Source organism: Mytilus galloprovincialis, chromosome 5 (genome assembly GCF_965363235.1).
Source record: "Mytilus galloprovincialis chromosome 5, xbMytGall1.hap1.1, whole genome shotgun sequence".
In the NCBI taxonomy this organism is placed as follows: Eukaryota; Metazoa; Mollusca; class Bivalvia; order Mytilida; family Mytilidae; genus Mytilus; species Mytilus galloprovincialis.
Window position 1 is genome coordinate 62,424,428 of NC_134842.1, and position 22,183 is coordinate 62,446,610.

General features: G+C 32.6%; 2 long non-coding RNA genes across 2 annotated transcripts; both read left to right on the forward strand.

The window, feature by feature from the left end:
- The first annotated feature begins 2,494 nt into the window (after positions 1–2,494).
- Positions 2,495–13,722, forward strand: LOC143076216 (uncharacterized). The gene is made up of 4 exons (XR_012978566.1): positions 2,495–2,630; positions 4,587–4,836; positions 10,694–10,912; positions 13,475–13,722. It is a non-coding gene; the product is annotated as an uncharacterized LOC143076216 (long non-coding RNA).
- Positions 13,723–17,626: 3,904 nt separating this feature from the next.
- LOC143076217 (uncharacterized) lies at positions 17,627–18,659 on the forward strand. The gene is made up of 2 exons (XR_012978567.1): positions 17,627–17,763; positions 18,420–18,659. It is a non-coding gene; the product is annotated as an uncharacterized LOC143076217 (long non-coding RNA).
- Positions 18,660–22,183: the final 3,524 nt, after the last annotated feature.

Consider the following 22,183-nt stretch of genomic DNA (forward strand, 5'->3'; position numbering starts at 1 on the left):
GTTAGTTGACCGTTACATGGAATAACTGTTTCACAGATGATATCGGATATGTTCCTAATGTCTTGACTATAATATCCTTTCCTTTTCACGAATGTGACCTACCGAATCAGACTATTTACCGGATTTGTAATAACTTAAGCAACACGACGGGTGCCACATGTGGAGCAGGATCTGCTTACCCTTCCGGAGCACCTGAGATCACCCCCAGTTCTTGGTGAGGTTCGTTTTGCTTAGTCTTTGGTTTTCTATGTTGTGTCTTCTGTACTATTATTTGTCTGTTTGACTTTATGTTTTTAGCCATGGCGTTGTCAGTTTGTTTTCAATCTATGAATGACTATTCTTCTGGTATCTTTCGTCCTTCTTTCATAGAATTTTGCACAGTTGTTTCAGAGGCGATTTTAAAAATACGCTTACGACAGACGACGATGGAAACCAAAGTTTAACATAGGCTCTAATAGAAAAAGCTTAGAAAATCTTCTCCATAAGAACCACCAGGCCAAGTGGTACCAATCTTAGAGACTGAATGACCCTTAGATAATAGGGAATAAAATTTGTAGTAATAGTTGTCCTGGCGTACTTTTGGTTAAAGAACATGCCAATGGGATCTAAAGATTTAATAAAGGCTTCAATGGGGAAGATGCTTTAAGAATCTCATCAGAACCAACAGTAGCAACACAGTTATAATTCAATCATAAGTAGGATATTTGAATTTAAATACAAATTAAGTAACCAAGGTTCATAGGATTCAAAGTTTAACATGGAATTGATTGGGAAAAACTTATATTCATCTTCTTCAGATCATTAAACATACATCATTAAAACCATGCACTATGAAAATTAGAGGGTAAAAAACTGACTTTTCATTGGACGAGAAGGGATGAGTATTCTAATGAATGACTTTTCATTGTCAGTTTATTATGAAAGTGAACTCTTAATAGCTGCACTAACGAAGTGTACAATCCCCTAATGCATTTTCCTTGGGAAAATAGCCTACTGATTAAAGATGAAAGAGCTAAGATTAAAATAAAAACATTTTGAATTTTGCAAAATTTCATGTATGTTCTAATGGTACACATAATTAAATAGAATACACACCAAAAACAATATTGTACGGATAAATAAAATGATATTTATTTCATTTATATACCTTACATTTGAGGGAATTATTTTCTTTTTCTTTAAAAAAAAAACACAATGCCTGACTGCTGATGATCTGTAAAGCAAAGAATTGTTTTTGGAGAAACACAATACATTTAAATAAAAAAGAATGGTGAGACATTATGACTATAACACTGTATAGACAAAAGTAGTTGCTGGTTGTGTCGTAAATACATGTAGTCGAAAATGAGTTCAAATAAATCCCTGAAATGTAAATTTTTATGTTATATATTATTTTTTATGCTATCATAAATAAAAAATCCCCTCCAAAACTGTGTTACATGATTTATCATACTGGTAACTAAATGTAAAAAAAAACGGCGTTTTGTGACATTTTGATTTAAAGACACAAACAAAAAGATCGTGTTTTTTTCTTTCTTTTTAATATATCCCCTTAAAATTTCTACATATTTGTTTTCATAGACTTAAAAACATCTGGTCATGTTTAAATAAAATTTCAGATCTTAGAAACGACTGTAAATGCCTATACTGTTTTTCATAAAACACTCAACAAATAGCCGAAACGGGAAAATAAAAATCGGCGAGTGTGACAGTTCAACGGACTTTCTAAAACTACAATTTTGGAAATAAATTAAACAACATTTACTAATGAAAGACATAGATAGATTAACATATATTGTAAAATTTTGACACACGAAGGCTGGATATGTAAATTTGATTTGGGTCTGCAACATTCGTTCGAATTTTGAAGAGCTCTTTATTAAGTGAGAGATTTGGGTTTTGTGACAGAAATAAAATTTGCTATTACATTTTCCCAGCATTAGGTTGGCCTGTTATGTACCCAGTTGAAGGAAGTCAATTAATAATGAATATGATACTTTAAAAAGATATTTAAAAGAAGTTTACTTTATTTTAATTGCAATTCCCCGACATATTTTCCGTAAGCAAAGTGACCTAAGTGTGACCCATCTCGTAAAAATCCGGTGATCGCAGTACGCATGAATGTCCTTAAAATAAACTATTATCGGATTGTACATGGTAAACACGTGCTCAATATCCATGCTTTTGTTGATTTGTTGACAAACAGGTGACAATCGTTAAACTTCGGCTTCAAAACACGAACTTTAATTAACAACATTGACCGATTGAAAAAAAAAATTACGATTATACGAAATTTATGCGAAAAAATGATAAAATCGTGCACAGAAGACTAAGTTTATAATGTTTGCATGATTTGGTTCAAGAATTGGAATAACATTATTTTTCACCGGTCACTCATTTCATATGACTTTAAGACATAAAAAATATATCAATTTCCAACTCACAGAGCAAGTATGAAAGATAAATTGAGAATATGTTCCAAATTGTCAACAGTGTTCATTTTTCCGCGAAATTGACACAACGTCGGAATTATTGGCGGGCTTTAGTATCAGTATCAGTCCCAGTGTTGCACTTAAAAGAAGAAGTCGTTTCTAGGGGACCGCTTTGCGACTGTCGAGGCGACCAACAAGGTAAGATGGCGGACGCCTGTATGCTCTGCTCTATTTTATTGTGCTACTTTATTTTATTCATAAATGGAATAGAAATGATAAGCTTCTGTCAGATCTGTACTCTGCCACGTTCGATCTGTGCCTTTGAATGATGTTTTTTTGCTCAATTCTATCCATCTGATATGTTTAACTGATTTTTTTATTTTGTTCTTATGTTGTGTTGTTACACCACTGTCCCCCAAAAAAAGGAGGATTAGCGTTAAAAAACATGTTTAACCCCGGCACATTCTTTATGTGTCTGTCCCAAGTCAGAACGTTCGAAACGTCCGTTGTCGTCAAGCTCTATCTCCAACATGCAGGGGTTGCATCAGAGTCTTCAGTGACGACAAAAAATTCCGCGAAATCAACCGGCTAAAAATCGTGTGTGGTTTTGGGAGGGGGCATATAGTTTTACCCCTGTTCGTCCGTCCTTCCGTCTGTCACAATATGGATGTATGATTATTCCACATAACTCCTCCTACAGTTGATGTTTGAATGCTGTTACTTCTAGAGTATAAGAGGTGCGTATAATCGGTTTTTATTTTCTTTTTTCTGAGTAGATTCGATTTCTTTATGTCGACTTCTTTCGACATGCGTCCTTGCTGCTCTTCAAAATAAAATATTTGCGTACATCAGTTCTTGTCAATTGTCAACTTGCGACATTTGTTGTGGATTTCCTTCCTCCCTCTATAAACGAGACTTCTAGCCTGCAAAAATATCGTTTTATTATAAAGGTTAAAAAAATCCGTTTATCATTGAGGCCTGATAAAAAAAAAGTTTGTTTATGGTTTGGAAATAAATAAGGTGAGTCTGCAGCTGACAACTCGACACGAGTATTTTTACTTATAAAAATGTCACGCAAGACAGTTATAATTGATAGGATCGAGTTACCCAAAACTTAGCTTAAATTTTAGGCCAATTTATATAGCATTTTCTTATTCTAGAAATTAAATATCAATTATGGTTTGGGCTTTTGATGTAAACTAAATGGGGGAATAATTTATTCAAAATCTTAAATATAAAAATATAAACATTTTAACTTAATAATGTTGATTGATAAAACAAATACTCACGCTTTGCAGCAAAGCAATTTCATTTTCAACTGGGAATCGTCCATGCAGTTCATACTTAAATCTCTAATGCAGCATAATTTTAGTCCGACAAATAACATTCTTTAAACAGCCATTCATAAAACTGTCCTTGTAAAATTGTTTTTCCGTTGGCTGTAATCCGTGAAAGTCTGATATAATCACTGTCAAGAATTGCTTTTCCCTTTATATCTAAATCTTCACATACTCAAGTTGTGTCAGGGTAATGTCAGCGCACACAAATAACGAACATCTTATTCTTTCTATATTATCTTGTCTCTTGGGGTTAAGGCCGGGGCTTTCTACAAAAGATAGGGGAAAATTTACGAAACACCGCAAAACTATTCAAAAGATAAAAAATATCTATAACATAATCCTCTTGTAAGTTGTGATACATATACCTGCTTTCCGACTGAGAAGCATGTTTTTCATTTGTCGTCGTTGGTTCGTGTCTGGCATATTTTTTTTTTCTCGCAAATTGTTTTGTTATGAATTACTTATTAGGCCGAAAGTTTTCTCAATTGAAATATATCAGTGACATTTTTGCATGCCGGGGCCTTTTATCGCCGACTATGCAGTATTGGTTTTTCTCATTGTTGGAGGTCGTACTGTTGCCTTTCGTAAATCCACTTCATTTCTACTGGTGGATAGTTGACGCATTGGTAATTGTTTCACATCTCTATATTTTCATATGGTAGTCTACTCGTTTTGAATTATCAATAACAGAAATATAAGTATTTCCTTAGCATATACATTTAATCGGTTCACTTATATACTAAGAATTTGAATCAGTTTTGTATTTACACAAACAGTTTGTTGTTTGATTATCTCATCACGTACTTTTTTACAGCCCAAATGGTTACCGCTGGCTGTTTACAACAGTATGACATTTGCTAAAATGCTATACTGTGCTACTGTTTTGATATTCGGATGTACAATGTTGTCGTCTGCTTGCGAAATTGGACTTTACAATTATACAGGGAAATTCATCAATAACAACCGACTATTAGAGAAAATCCTGAAACTCGAGACCATGCTGAATACAACGCTTAAAAAGAGAGAAGAAATGCTAAACCAAATGCTGGAAAGCCCGTGTAAAGGTATAGTGTACGATAAGGAATATGATAGGCATCTAATTTTAAGTAAAAACATACTGAAAATGATCATTTGTTAGACTTTTTATAGACATTCTGAGACTGCTTCGTTCACTGAATATACATTTTTAGCTCACCAGGACTAGAGGGTCAAGTAAGCTTTTCTCGTCACTTGGTGGTCGTCGATCGTTAACTTTATTTAAAATCTTCTCTGAAACTACCGGATAAAATAAATCCAAACTTGGCCTAAATCATAATTATTGTTTCTAGTTTAAAAATGTATCCGATGGCCCCGCCCATCAACCAAGATGGCCATCAAGGCTAGAAATAGAACATTGGTGAAATTTGTTGAGACATATTAATTCTGCAATCAAAACGCATAAAGCATGGACAATTGCGAAGCAGTTTCCTGAACTTCGTATCTCCGCCAAGTATGTTATTGACTTATGTTCTGTAAGGAAATTTTGCAGTTTTTGGTTATTATCTTAAATATTATTATACATAGAAATAGCTGTAACCGGCAATAATGTTAAGCAAAGTAAGATCTACAAGCAAGACAACATGAAAACAAATTGTCAATTGACCTCTGAAGGAGTTATTGCCCTTTATAGTCAATTTTCTTATTTTTTTTGTAAATTTTACAAAAATATTTTTCACTTTATCAATTGGGCCAAATAGAATTAAACTTCATCAATAGGTTATATTGATTGAAAAATGTATCCGATGACGCTGCCATCAAACCAACATGGCCGCCTTTGCTAAGAATAGGGCATAGAAAACTAAATATGACGTGCTTCTTACGCTTTGTAAACAACACCGTGATAAAATTCTCGATATATCTATACTTAGCGCAGACTCCAAGATGTACACAAATGGCTGTTTAAATATGCCTCCCACGTAAATCCACATGTATCGTAACCTATGTGTAAACGGTTGTGGATTTCGCTGTGTTAACAATTACAATTGAATAAAACCCTACAGAACATTTATTCTGATTCTGACGCATAACAAAAAGAATTTACACATTAGAGAACAGAAAAATGGACAAAAACAAAATAAATTAAAATTCCGCGAAATTCCAATGATTTTGGCGCATTAACGTCATTTCAAAACATGACGTCATACGAATGAAAACGTCAAAGCTGAACGTTTTTCTATTGCGTTTACCTTCTGAACTCGGATACAATTGCATAAATAAATTATTGAGGTAGGTGTTGCTTGTTTTCTGTTCTATTGCATTATTCGCACATTTACTGATTTCAGCAAGTCAACATGGCGGCTCCTTGGTTACAACATGTCAACAGTGAATTTGACGGTAGCTTACGATAAAAAATGTAAATTTAAAATTGCAAATGTTGGGTTTACTGAGAAGTATCAAAAGTAATCACATTTTTTTTCTAGCGGTTAGTTAAGAAATCATTCATGCAGGTTTATTAGATTTGTTTTACATTTATCGAACAGTGGGTAAAATAGAACAGCCACACACACGGTATACCCATCATCGCTTCAGTTTTTTACTGATCGTATTTGTCCTATTAGAATCGAAATAATTCATGGAAGCCATAGATTTGTTGTAAATTTACACATGGCCTGGGCCGTGATATTCGTTAATTTTATCCCTCGCTAACGCTCAGGATAAAATTCGAATATCACGGCCCAGGCCATGTGTAAATTTCCAACAAATCTATGGCTTCCATGAATTATTTCTTAAATTTAATTAATGATAAAGGGTCTTCAGTAACTATTGTAAGACTACAATAGGATGACCTGCTTTTTTTATGTAACTACTGGGCCGAATTAAACCAACACTGGCCCCAATCATCATAAGGATATCTAATACTTTTTACTAGTATAATGATTATAACCTTATTTTATATTCTTTCCAAAACCACAGTAGATCCAGGTGAGCGACACAGGCTCTTGACAGCCTCTAGTCAATTTGTCTAATTGGGTTATGCGTTACTGACTCGAAATTCCATAGTTTTATTGCAGATAGAAAACTAATTTAAGAAACTAACCAAGATCTAAAATTATCAAACCAACATTGGCCTCAATCATTATTAGGGTATCAAATACTATTTATAATGATTTTAACCTTATTTTACATTACATTTGTATTTAAAAAATCACAGAATTAAGATGTAGGTGAGCGACACAGGCTCTCTAGTTATGTTATCTACTGGGATATTGTTTGATTGACTCCAACTGATGATTTCTAATGCGATTTAGTCAATTTGAATCAATTCGAATTTAAGGGGGTACCCAACACTATACCCCAAAAAAGAGTATGTGAACGCGATTAGAGAATTCGATTCGCATTCGATCCGAATTCAATTCGAATTAAATAAACGTGTGAACAAGGCATTAAATTAATACGAATCAGTTAATGCGAATCAGTTATACGAATCAGTTAATGCGAATCAGTTATACGAATCAGTTAATGCGAATCAGTGAATGCAAATCAATTAATGCGAATCAGTCAATGCGAATCGAATTCATATAACGTGTGAACGCAGCATAAAAATATCATTTCGTCATCTAAAATAACAAACTTATGGTAATTATTAGTGATTTCTTTATTCAAGAATCCTATAAATATTAACATTCTGCTTGAAAAACGTCGCAAATGGTAGATTTTGTATGAATAAAATATCAACGAGTTTAGAGTCCGCCATCTTGGGCTGTGGGTAACTTAAGTTAAGTTACCCACAGCTGTATAGGCACAGTGACCAAGAAGACAAGTTGGTGCTTTATTTTTTCTGTTGTTATATCGGTTAACTTATTCACAATATGTTTATACTATTATAAGGACATCGCCCTTTTTATTCTATGATGGATTAAAGTTTGCTTTCAATTAGGCATTACAACATTCGCTTATAAATTGCTTTTCAAAACGTATAACTTTGCATACCAACACTGAACATTTAAGGTATATATGGAAGTGTTTAACGACCTTGACTGGCTATACAGTAACATTTGTATTATACAAAAAAAAAAAAAAAAAAAAAAAAAAAAAAATTGTTTGATCAATTTTTTTCCAACTTTGCTACATAAGTGGAGGCAACTCAAATGCAAGGGCAGATAATCCAGATTAAGGTTATTTTACACTAAAATGTGTTAGGAATTTACCTATTTTATAATGTAGCAAGAAAACGGGTCCGGTGACCCCATTGTTTCTTTTTCTTAACTGAAAGCATACTATTAAGGTAGATTCATGGTATACCGCCATCTTGGATTGTACAATCACATTACAAAATCGGTCTAGTTATTTGCCTAAATCTGCAAATATGGAGACAGATTTGCAATTCAATGGTTAGACTATTTTTTCTATTTAGAGAAAACTTGTTAATTAATCGTATTATTCAAAATATTTTAACAAATATAATTTCTTTTGGTTTAAAATCTTTTTTTTTCAAATGTGCCATTTAAGGGGAGATAACTCTTTTAGTACAAAATTTATACTGGGTTAATAGGGAAATTTTTTATTTTTACTTGTAGCAAGAAAATAAGTTCGGTGACACCATGTTTTCTTCTTATTTTCTTAAAACATATTATGAAACCTTTCTTCTTACAATTTATTTCAAAATTTTATCTCATAGAATTTTTTTTATGCACACTAATGTGTTTTTTCATGAACAAACTAACCAAATTTTGGCAATTTTCAACGCCTCATAGCTTGAAAAATAGCACGGTGACCCATACTTTTTATTAAATTTTTGAAAAGAGCATAGTAAAATCTTCATTTTGGCAAATTATAAAAAAATTCTGTCTCAAAAAATATATACTTGTGATCTACCTTAAGGTAGCACAATACAAAGATTTTATAACTACAACTCCCAAGTTTTAAAATGCTGTAACTTTCTTAATAATGCTTCAAAATTTATAAAAGTGGTAGTTTTGGATAGCTAACAGATTACTCTTTCAAATTAATGCAATGTTAGTATTATGCAACAATTATGTAACCAATTATAATGTTAACTGTGTCTAAAATATTTTTCACCAAATTTCCACTTTCAAATGAAATTAGTTTCTGCATAGGTATCCCTAGGGGGTTGATTTTATTATATGTTGTTCCTATGGCCATTATCTACAAAAGGGTGTCTCAGATTTCAGATAGAATGTATAGAACAAACTTTACACCTAATCAAACATTATCCTCTTTTGTGTGGTTAGGATGTTTACACTAATTAGAGATTTATGAGAGAATGGAATACCACAAGGACAATTTGAGACACCCTTTGGAAGCCCATGATGTGTTGATTAAGATTACGTTAAAATTTTCTGTATAGTTAAAGAAATGATAGAGCTAAATTCATTCAAGTGAACTGACCCAGATTTTGCCACTAATTACATAATAATTGATTACATAATGATTGCATAATAAAAATATTGCAACCATTTAAAAGATTAATCTTTTATCTATCTATATATACCTCTTTTATTATTTTCTATGCATTCATAAGAAAGTTACAGCATTTTAAAGGTTAGTGATTGGAGGTAAACAAATCTTTGTATTGTGCTACCTTAAAGTCATAAGAAACGAGTAACCGGTGAAAAATAAAGTTCTTCCAATTCTTGAACTAATGCATACAAACATCATAAACTTAGTCTTCTGTGCACGAATTTATCATTTTTATGCCCCACCTACGTTGTAGAGGGGCATTATGTTTTCTGGTCTGTGCCTCCGTTCGTCCGTCCGCTTCAGGTTAAAGTTTTTGGTCAAGGTAGCTTTTGAAGAAGTTGAAATCCAATCAACTTGAAACTTAGTACACTTGTTCCCCATGATATGATCTTTCTAATTTTAATGCCAAATTATAGTTTTGACCCCAATTTCATGGCCCACTGAACATAGAAAATGATAGTGGGAAGTTCAGGTTAAAGTTTTTGGTCAAGGTAGTTTTTGATTAAGTTAAAGTTACATCAACTTGAAACTTAGTACACATGTTCCCTATGATATGATCTTTCTAATTTTATTTCCAAATTAAAGTTTTGACCCCAATTTCACGGTCCACTGAACATAGAAAATGATAGTGCGAGTGGGGCATTCGTGTACTATGGACACATTCTTGTTTTCGTGTAAATTTCGTATAATTGTGATTTTTTTTCCCAATCGGTCAGTGTTGTCAAAATATGGCAGGTAATTAAAGTTCGTGTTTTGAAGCCGAAGTTTAACGATTGTCACCTGTTTGTCAACAATCGACAAATAATCAACAAAAAAAGGGATGGAAATTGAGCACGTGTTTAACATGTAAATTCAGATAATGGTCTATTTTAAGGACATCCATGCGTATTGTGATCACCGGATTTTTACGAGATGGGTCACACTGAGGTCACTTTGCATACGGAAAATATGTCGGGGGAAATTGCTTGCTGGAAGGAAGCAATTAAAATAAAGTAAACTTCTTCTACATATGAATAAATTAAAGAATTTTCTTCAGAAAAAAGTATATGTACATAAGTTTTATAATGAAAACTATCCATTGAGTTATAAAAAAAACATATGCATTATTTTTTTTTTATTTGAGGTTTCTTATTACTTTAAAGCCATCTTCTCATATGTTATCTCAAAATTCTATGTTGTAGATTACGCTTTATTGCAGAAAATTGGGTTTTCCATGCACAATCTATACAAAATTTGTCAATTTTGAACACTGTGTAGCGTGAAAATAAGCCCGGGGTGACCATTCTTTTTATTATTTTTTTTTAAAAGGCATTGTATTATCATTTTGGCAAATTATTAAAAAATTCTATGGATTATAATTTAGACTCCCCATCTACCTTAAGTCACAATGTATTATAATTATACTTATAAATTATATAAAGCTGGCAGTTCAACGACTTTTTATTCTTTCTTTTTTCTAAGATCCGCTTACAGGTCATTTGCGTATTGAAGATGTGTCTCACGAGAAAATGACAAGTCAAAGTTCCCACAATGCTCTGTACCCTTCTGGCAATGCTGTTGACGGCGATCTCACTACAATGTTTATGACAAATTTTGACAAGAAGCCATATTGGTGGGTTGACCTTGGATCTTCCTTTTCAGTTCATCATGTTGAAATTTGGAACAGAGCAGATAACGTTGGTAAGTAAATGAATGTCTGATGTTTTCAAAGTGTATGTAAAATCGGAAATAAAAAAAAATGGAAATCAAGGTATTTTTTGGAATATTTAATGGTCATATTATCTGAATATTAATCTTAAGTAAAATTCAGATCAACCGTAACTCGCTTACGAGCATGACGAAATCAGAAATATTTTAATTTGTACTAGAGATAGTATGTTTTGATACAAGGAATCAGATAAAATATTTAAACAAACGAGGAAAGTACATCGTCTAAAGGCATATATACATAAAAATCAAAGTACTGATGTACTGAACATCGGATTACTGCAGGTTACAATGTAGGTTGGATTCATCCGCAAACACATTATTTCGGTACAGGTAAATAGATAAATTAATGATTTTTTGTCGACCCTGCGACTTTTGTTGCAGAAAGCTCAGCATAGGGATAGTGATCCGGCGGCGTCGGCAGGGCCGTAACTAGGGTTCGAATTCAGGGGAGGCAGGGGTTTGGGGGCCGCCGATTGAGCCCCCTTTGATACCGCCGATCTTTTTCTCTCAGTCATTGGCTAAAAATTACCCGTTTCCCTTCGATTTCCTTACTTTAAGAAACATCAGTATTGCTTGAACCTGGAAGCAACTTTTATGCAAAAACAAGCTGAGATTGCTGTTTGGGGCGAGCCAAGGTTAGCTCCGTCTTGAAGGCTGTACTTTGACCTATAATTGTTAACATTAAATACATTGTCACCGTGGATTTTTTTCTCAAATGGAATGGCTAAAATTACCCATTTTCCTTCGATTTCCTTACTTTAAGAAAGATCGGTTTTGCTGGATCCTTGGAGCAATTCTCATGCAAACAATTATTATCTGTATTTTCTGTATTTAAAGATATTTTTTTAGAAACTGGTAAGTTCAAAAAACATATAAAGCAAGATTATAAAACACAAGATATTTTTTTTTTTTTATCAAGGATCTTGAATTTCAAATATTGTTGAAAGCTGAACAGACATGTATATAACATCAAACAGGGACTTTCGATACTAGTCTAGTATATACTTAGTATAGAAAGTCCCTGCTACAACGAATGGGAGTGTTTACCTACTAAGGCATTGACCATAATGTTCTCGTACGATCGGGAAACTTAAAAAAAAGGATCCAACAGCTGATTCAGCCGGTAACGAATTTCCGATATCTTAAAAGATTCACAATACAAAAGGAACTTCCTCTGCTTAAATAATTGAGCCCCGAAATAAATGTGAATAGTTAAGTTTTTATTCAAAATTATCGAAAGCAAAGTTTCATATGTGTTTTCATACGAATACTGACCCCTCAATACTGAATAACAGACGGACGGCCACACGAAAAAAAAATAAAACAAATACTTGAACGGTTTACTTTCGATCAAAAATCCGAAAAATGACAGACATATCACGTATCATGATAACACTGTTAAAACTGTTAACTTGTATTGTTTATAATATAAATTCAAGTTCTTCGTGTTCATATTGTCAATATTTTATTTTTTTACTACAAAAAAATTTTGGTGTAGAAACTTCAGGGGAGGCAGTTGCCTCCCCTGCCTCATTGGTAGTTACGGCCCTGGTCGGCAGTGTTAGCTACCTTCTTGAAAGCTTTATATTTGAGGAGGCAGTGGAAGAACTGGATGCGTTATACCTTGTTTATAGATGCCTTATATGTTACGAAGTTTCTGTCTGTCACATGTCCATTGTCATTGTCCTCATTTTCATGGTTCAGTAACAACTTGAAATTTTTTTAGATTAATTGTAATGTTAATTTCTCTCTTATAATTATGGGTAATGGGATAACTTTAGTTGGTATGTGCGTACCTTGCAAGGTCCTCGTGACCATCAGACATGCAGTTTTCAATTGACCTCATTTCATGGTTTAGTTTTTGTGGTCAAGTCCATATATCTCAGATACTTTAAGCAATAGGTCTAGTTTATTTGGTGTATGAAAGGATTATAAGGTGTACATGTTTAACTTGCAGGTTTCATCTAACCTTGACCCCATTTTCATGGTTCAGTGGTTATAGTTAAGTTTTTGTGTTTTGGTCTGTTTTTCTTATACTGAATGCAAAATATATAGTATATTTAATGCATGGAAGGACTGTAAGGTGTTCATGTCCAACTGACAGATGTCTTCTGACCTTGACATCATTTTCATGGTTCATTGGTCAACGGTTTAATTTGGTTGGTTAACTCTGTTTCTTAGAAACTATAAGCAGTAGGCCAGCAAATTAACAATCGTACTTTGACCTATAATGGTTTTTCATTTATAAATTGTGACTTGGATGGAGAGTTGTCTCATTGGCACTCGTACCACATCTTATATCTAAGTTTCTGTCAAGAAAAAACGGCTTTTTTGTGCCACCAGTAATTGAAAGATAGTGATACAAGTATATGTCTACAATTGTATTGAAAAATCTGTTTTCCAGGCATTTTCTGATTTTAACGAATTTCTTCTCAATGCAGCATCTACTCACTCTGCAGGAACTGGCATATTTGATAATAGTTGCCACATGATAACGTATTTCTACTGTCTGATAAACATTTTCATTTTTAGGTCGTAGACTCCGTAAATTGGATATTCTGGTTGGTCCAACTTTAAGTGAAATGAAGCTCTGCACTCATTACAAAGGCCATGCTAATAACGGAGAGTACCTTATTCTGAATTGCAGTAAACCTACAAATGGACGGTATGTCAAGCTTGCCATAGGAGTCCAGGAATGGTTCAACCTAATGGAAGTTAAAGTGTTTGCGTATTCAAAGACTTGTTTAGCTGATGAATGAACTTATTAAAGATGAAATCTCTTTTTTGTTTTGTTTTTGGTCATATAAGAGAATGCATATTTATAAGGACATTTGCATTATGCTTTGTGTAATCTACCATGTATAAAATATGGCGTGAATAGTGATGACAGTATTCATACGCTATATGTTTCTAGGCTCTCATGGATGAACGCTTGTATACCTTCTTGGGAGTTCCCATTTGACTCAGCGATCTGTTTATATTTAATGCAGTCATATTGATATTTTAAAGAGTGCCTTTCCATGTTGTGATGTGTCACTAATTGTTCAGATGTGGATGAATGTTGGCGCCTGTTAAAACGTTTAACCCCACTGCAATTGTTTGCACCTTTTCTAAGTCAGGAACCTGTTGTTCAGTGGTTGTCGTTTGTTGATGTGGTTCACAAGTGTTCCTCGTGTGAAAACTTTCTCGTTATTTTTATAGATTAGACCGTTGGTGTTGTATTTCCGGGCTGAATGGTGTAACACTAGTTATTTTTGGGTCCTTTATACTATAGCTTGCTGTTCGGTGTGAGCCACGGCTCCGTTTTGAAGGCCGTACCTGCAATGGTAAACTTTTACTAATTTTGACTTGGATAGAGAGTTCTTTGACTCATACTACATCTTCTTATATCTATAACACCGAAAAAGGAAACGGGGAATGGTTCAAAGAGACGACAAACCTCCCAAAGAGCAGAAAACAGCCCAAGGCCACAACTGAATCTTCAACACAGCGAGAAAAGTCTGCATCCGTTTTGTGAAATCAAACCCTCCTCCCATAAATTTGATGTAGATTGAAAAACACGTATACTAACAATATGCACGGTAATACTCAGTTTAAGATAAGTGAAATGGATGTTAGAATAGGTAACAGAAGAATATCACAATGATCAACGTAAATGAGGGTGAGGTGATATATGGGATGGGTCATAGAACAGAAAATAATCCCCCCCCCCCCCAATAAGGTATTAAAGAAGAAAAGAAAATAAGGAGGTGCTAAAATGTGAAAAAAAATAGTAAAAAAATAAGAATAAGGGAAAGAAAAACTGATTTCAGAATTAAATTATTTACAGAATAATGAAACTTTGCGTTTTTTACATACCAAATGTATTAATTATTATTGACAATAGACTCGTGGATCATTTTGGAATGCAATAATTCTATCCTTTCATAACTATTCATAATCATCTTTATTTTTCTCTAAAATCACAATCTTGCACGAGTTCATAACGTCTCCTATTGCAGACAAAGTTACCCTTACTACATCCTTCTCCCATATTGTGTCAGCAAAGATTTAAAGGAAAATGGTACTATTACATTTTCCCAGCATTAGGTTGGCTTTTTGTGTACCCAGTTGAAGGAAGTCAATTAATGCCTCGTTCAAACGTACGTTTAATTCAAATTGAATTCGAATCGATTGCGAATCAAATTCGGTTACAGGGGAGGTAATGGCGTTACTAACGTAAATTGTTATATTTTGGGAAACGATTCTGTTTCCGACTGATTTTTATCATCCAAACTTTTTTTTTTATTAATCTATGAATAGCAGCAGTGTGTATATTTACAATCTAAATTTTGAAACCTATTGAAATATTTTCTAGAGAACTATTCGAAAGGACTTCTTAAATTTCATAAATTTGGTATAAAATTACGGTGGTCATGGATAAAACATAAAGAAGCTCTGTTGGATGTTGGTCATGATACTATATTTGGCTTTAATTTTTAAAAACAGAATAATAAATTACTAACATCACACATATCTGTTTTTTCCAAGTTTTTATTATAAAAAGTGGTATATTTAGAAAATATAAGTAAAGTATAAAGAGGGACGAAAGATACCAGCGGGACAGTCAAACTCATAGATCAACAAAATACTGACAACGCCATGGCAAAAATAAAAAGACAAACAGACAAATAAAAGTACAGAAGACAACATAGAAAACTAAAGACTAATAAACACAAAACCTACCAAAAGGGGGGGGAGGGGTGATCTCAGGCGCTCCAGAAAGGTAAGCAGATCCGGCTCCACATGTGTGCGCCGTGTTGCTTATGATAATATTATCGCCTATGGCAAAATAAATAGTATCGTTTCCCTTAGTGTAACACCACTGATAGTTTGTGACCGAGGTCAGACCAAGATAACCATTGGCTAGAAAAAGATCTGCTATTAAAGTGAGAAAATAGAAAATAAGTTATAAATTTCATGCGCCCGAAGCGATCATATTTTGGAGTTATCTTCATCTTTTCCGCATAGCACTAAATATTTGAAAGCCAAAAACTTTTTTTTTTAAAGAAAAATCATTCGTCGATTTACTTTGCACGATGGAGTTAATACCTTAGCAGACGACCATTTGATATTCTGGGGTAGGGGCAGTAGAATTTTGAAAATAAATAACTCACCATTGATATGAATCAGATATTTTGAATTTAAATCATTCTTTTTTCAACTTTTCTCGAAAACACACAGATTGCATAAGTTTGCATCATTTTCTATAGGTTCTAAGGGCAACGGCCCCAAAACCCTTTGCCTATTTTTTTTACTCGCTCCGCTCGGCAAAATATTTGCTGTTACTTTTAAAAGAGGCTACTTGTAGCATCCAATATATGCAGTTTGGAATTCAGAAGATTCCTTAAGAATTTTGTGTTTTTAAATATTATAGATATAATTGGGAAAATAATTAATCAGTCCCTTGTTTTCATGAAAATGAAAATAAATAATCCGTCCTGTACGCAAAAATAAATAACCGAGCCAAAACAAATCTCGTCTTATATTCGGAACAGAAATAAGGTCATTCGGAAACACAATTCAGCTAGATCTATACACTAAAAAAATAATCATGTTTTAAAATAAGATTATTATAATCTTGATTTATCTGTAAAGACGGAAGAAAAAAAAAACCCAAATAATTCCGCATAGTTTTCATCGTATTTTTTAAAGAACGGCCAATTTGGGTATTATCTTTTATCATAAGACACACACTTAAAAGATATAACTTGACTTTATCCAAACTGCACATAAGACAAGTTGACAGTTGTTACGCCTTCGTTTTTTTTAATGATTCTGACAAAAGTTTCCATTCTTTTTGAAGAAGTATCTTTATTTTCTTTATGGACTTGTACAAATCAGGAATCTGATGTACAGCAGTTGTCGTTTGTTTATGTAATTTATACGTGTTTCTTGTTTCTCTCTTTTTTTTTATATACAGATTAGACCGTTGATTTTCCCGTTTGAATGGTTTTACACTAGTATTTTAGGGCCCTTTATAGCTTTTTGTTCGGTGTGAGCCAAGGATCCGTGTTGAAGGCCTTACATTGGCCTATAATGGTTTACTTTTATAAATTGTTATTTGGATGGAGAGTTGTCTCATTGGCACTCACACCACATCTTCCTATATCTGTTTTTAGAAACTAGCATGTCGACGTTTCCGTAGATTTACTTTTTCAACGTTTTTGAACGTTTTGTGCATATTTAAATATATTCAGTTATGTTGAAAGACGTGCGTAGAGCCTAATGTCAAATCATAAAAGTACAAATTGTGTAGTCACAAAGAAAACTTGTAAGAATCTTAGATTTCTGCAGCTATGATATCTGTCCAATAGGTGCAATTTGGGTACTCGGTGCAATTTGAGTACTGTGACGTTAGAGTAACGTCAATATCTTACTCAAACAACAGCAAACAAAACTTGAAAAATCCAAATTGCCGCCATTTAAATTTTCCGCGAAATAAACGCAATTTCAGAATGGCGGGCTTTAATATCAGTGGTATTGTTATCTTTAAAAAGTGGCAAACGCAGTCGTTTCTAAGGACTTGCATGCTTTCCAAATGATTTTAGTTATTTTTCTTTTATATTAATATATATAGTTCAATTTTAGATACATAAAAAGATACCACATCATTTCCGACTAAACCGGCAAATAAGAAACCGAAAAAAAGAGAAAATTTTATTAATTGCCGCCAATTTAATTTTTCCGCGAAAGTATCCCAACTTCAGAATGGCGGGCTTGAGTATGAGTCACATTGTTGTTTTAGAAGGAAAAAACAACGATATAGACGAACAGACAAGGTAAGATGGTAGACTTGTATGCTCTGTGGTATATTTTTTTTCAAGTGAATTTTCAATAACAGGAATTGATATATATGTTGTGTACAAGTTGTAATGTTGTACAAATTATAATTTGTACAGAATTTTTGTACAAGTTATCAGTGTTTTATGACCTGCTGAACAAAAATGGATGATTTTAGCACACAGTCTTTTGCTTCACATATTTCTGTCATATTTCCACAACTTCATGATACAGTCTAATACTGAGCATTGATACAAAAACATTATAAGACCACACAAAGATTTTGTATGGAGATGAATATGGTATAAGGAAAAAAATAAAATAAGAATTTAAACCATTCAGGTATCCTCATTTCCAGTTTGAAGACAAGGAGAATAGCACTAAATGTTAGGTTGAAGTATAATATTTTGAATTTAAAACATTCCACTGGTACATTTTATACAATACACCTGTATCACCTGTTGCAAGAAGGAAGGGGTAAAAAAACTTATAACTTGTACAAAAACCCTGTACAAATTATAATTTGTACAAACTTACATCTTGTACACAACATATATATACTTTAGATCGTTCGAATTTTTGAGTAATATATTAACAGCTTTTTTAATGAAATTTTGCGTGATATTATATTATCCAGTGTTTCTTTTTTTTACAGCTCAAATGGCTGTTAACAGCAGTATGAAATTTGGTAAAATGCTATACTATGCTACTGGTTTGATATTCGGGTGTATTATGTTGTCGTCCGCATGCAAACTAAAAATTTCCGGTTATAAAGGGAAACTGGTCAGTAATGAAGTATTAGAAAAGAAAATCCTGAAAGTCGAGAGCATGATGAGAGAAACACTTGGAAGACAAGAAACGATGCTCCACAAAATCATGGGAAAGGGACACAAAGGTAGGGAAAAATGGAATATGAATTGGATGCCATTTTTATTTGCTTTCCGAAATTAACTTGGAATTTACTCAAATCTGTGAGACTTTTTTTATTAGGATAATGTTTTGTTCACTCCAAATTTCATATTGTTTTGTTGCAGATCTATATGAATTAAACCAGCTAAAGAATTATCAAAAGCCTAAAAATATCAATTCGCCATACAAGGATAATAAGTAATTATGTTGTATAATTTTGCCATTCATGTAATTGCGTAACTTGTTATCGTCTCTCATCAATCTGTACATATTGGCTTATTTATGTTCCAGACCATATGAGTATTTGGACCGTACACATACGGTCCGGACCGTATACGTATACTCGTACGGTCCGACCTACGCGTATGGTCGGACCGTCACGATGAGTATACGCGTATGGTCCAGCGTACGAGCTAACCATACATGTCATCTTATGTCTATAAGTATTAGTAAAGACTGCAAAATTTTATTATATGCAGATGATAGTACCATACTATACTCTCATAAGCACCCAGAAGTTATATCGGAGAAACTGGATAAGGAACTTGAATCTTGTAGCAAATGGCTGATTGATAATAAATTATCACTTCATTTGGGGAAAACAGAAACTATTCTGTTTGGGTCAAAACGTAAATTATCTAAAATTCGTAAAATTGTGTGAAATATTTAGGCCTTAATATAGATAATTCTCTTTCTGGAGAAATTTTTTAAAATAATATTATTCAAAAGATAAATTCAAAATTGAAGTTCCTATACAGACAGGCAAAATGTTTATCAGAACAATCAAGAAAGACTTTAGTAACAGCTTTAATTCAATGTCATTTTGACTATGCCTGTTCTGCATGGTATGCTGGTGTCAGCAAAAAAATAAAGATAAGTTACAAGTATTACAAAACAAATGTGTTAGATTTATAAAAAACACTGGATATAGATCAAAAGTTGATCATAATGTATTGAATAGTATTGGTTATGTTAATATTGAAAATCGTGTTAAACAATTGAGATTAAACCATGTACATAATATTTATTACCACCATTGTCCAAATTATATGTATTCAAATTTTACAAAGGTGAGACATTTACATCATCATTTTACACGAAATAGTGAATATAACTTCTGGGTTCCTCCAGTAAAAAGTCAACAAAAAGACACATTTTATTTTAATGGCATACAAGATTGGAATGTGTTGCCAATTAAGGTTAAAAAAAATAAAGAAAATTAAGGATTTCAAAAGATCTTGATTTATTAATTTTCACCCAACCTCACCCAAGTACAATCCTTAAAAGTAATTTTGAATTGATACTATAAGCCGGTAGAACATTCGTAAAGGATAAAATTAAGCTAAAAATTTTGATATGGACCTCCTTTTCGAGATATTTGAGATTTAAAATATGGCGGGAAAAGGCTGACTCTGACTTTTACCTTATATTTGCATTGGTATTATTGGGTCTCAAAACAAAAGAAAGAAAATCAAGAATCTTGTAAAATTTTGGTAAATGACCTTTCATGAGCTATTAAATCTTATATGAAAAAATAAATGGGTGTTATGGGGCAAAATATTTTACATTGTATTGTATGGAAAAACACCAAGAGTCCGAACATTTGACACAAATTTCAAAACCTCACCTAAGTACATCCTTAATATGAATTTTTATGTCATATTAATTTGTGTGTTATCTTTTTTTGTATGCCGAACACTATAAGCCGTTTTACAAGAAGGGAGCCCATTGGAAACAAGCTTTAGAGCTTTCATGGGTTATCCCTGATAAAATATCAGCAAATTATTTCATACACTTAAGGATACTGCACTCTTAAAATGCCAATATATTTTACCATAATATGTGTTAGTATTGTCCTTATGTATCGTATATATTGTGGATTGTAATTATAAATATGCTTGATATTTTATTGAATAAAATATTATTATTATTATTTAACGTCAGACAATCAGAAGACGCGTTACATTCAAAATTAAATTATATTTAAATATTCGGTTATTTGGATCGCGTATGAATATTTCTATAAAATCTTATTTCTAAAAGTTTGATTAAGGGCACCCAATTATGGAAAGAAAATATCATTTTCTGCATCTTTTCATCCTCATTATTTTAGGCATTATTCCAGTTATTGCACACAAACCCAATTATATTTTACCAGGTTCACATACTTGAATGTGACACAACTTTACCTTTTTTTTTTGTCTCGATCGCGTTTAACGTAAAAGAGTAGAAAGAAATACCCTTGTTTATATGAGAATCGTAAAATAATGCCTTAAACTTTAACTTTCAAAAGATAAATGTACATAAAAAAAAATCCCCAAGAACACGTGCTACTTGGACTTGTTTTATTCACCAATCAAAATGACTTTTAGAATACTTATTTTTATAAGAACAGATTCTATTGGTTAGATCTCTTTTTATCTAATTTGCATTTTTACATGATTTGGGGTTACTATTTTTAATTAATTAATACTTTGTGTTGCAACCATTAGGGAAATCCGATTATTTGGTTAGATAGAATTCTAGGTGAACAATAGAAAAGAATTAGATATATTTGCTAAAGGAAATACTTCTAAGCTAGAGTTTAAGCTGTCAAACCTTATTTATATCGCTAAGTGACAAATAAGAAGACTTTCACATCTAATACTTGTATATCAAAAGTTACATAACATTAAAGACTTTCTAATTATATCTTTTTATACAAAAAGCTTTATACAAGAATTAGTTATTTTCTAAAATTACATAGAAGATTCACTTAGTTTTATATGAAATATTAAAATTTATTTATTTAAATATTTTACCTCATTTTACCTTCATTATATAGTTAGAACAGGGTCCCTTTTTCATGTCCTGCTGGCATTTCGAAAGTAGCACATGAAGGTATATTTTTTATTACATATTTGATTTAATCAGGCAAAAAATAGCCTATATGGAAATGTTCATCAAACTGTAAATATGGGATCATAACTGTATCGTATGCCCTTAAGATACAGTAGAACCCGGGTCTAGAACTACATCTAATTTATACGGTCTAGAACAGGGTGTGTTTTTCAACATTTTTGTTTACAACAGGGTATGTTTTTCAATGTTTTCTGGTTAGAACAGGGAATGATTTGGCATGTGGTGTCGGCCCAGCTATACCCGAAAGGATAGTCAGTACCCAGGATTTTACCATGCTTTTTTTAAAAATATGATAAAATGAATATTTTTAAGCCACATGTCCAAAATTTTCAAAATTTGGATAGATTGTTTATGTAAAAACACTTGTTTGTAATTAAAAGAAGTCTATGAAATAAAATATGAGAAGTTTGGTTTTAAAATATGCTCTTAAGAAAATTTAAAGAAAAATGATGTCATCGACCTTGTTTTCAAGCTACTATAGTAAAACTTCAACAATATAGTCACGACGAAGTTTATATTTATAAAAATAAAGGGGCAGCTTTCAATAACAACTGTTTATTCTTTTTTTCTTAGAAAAGAAACTTCCACTTGATATGTGTTTGGAAGATG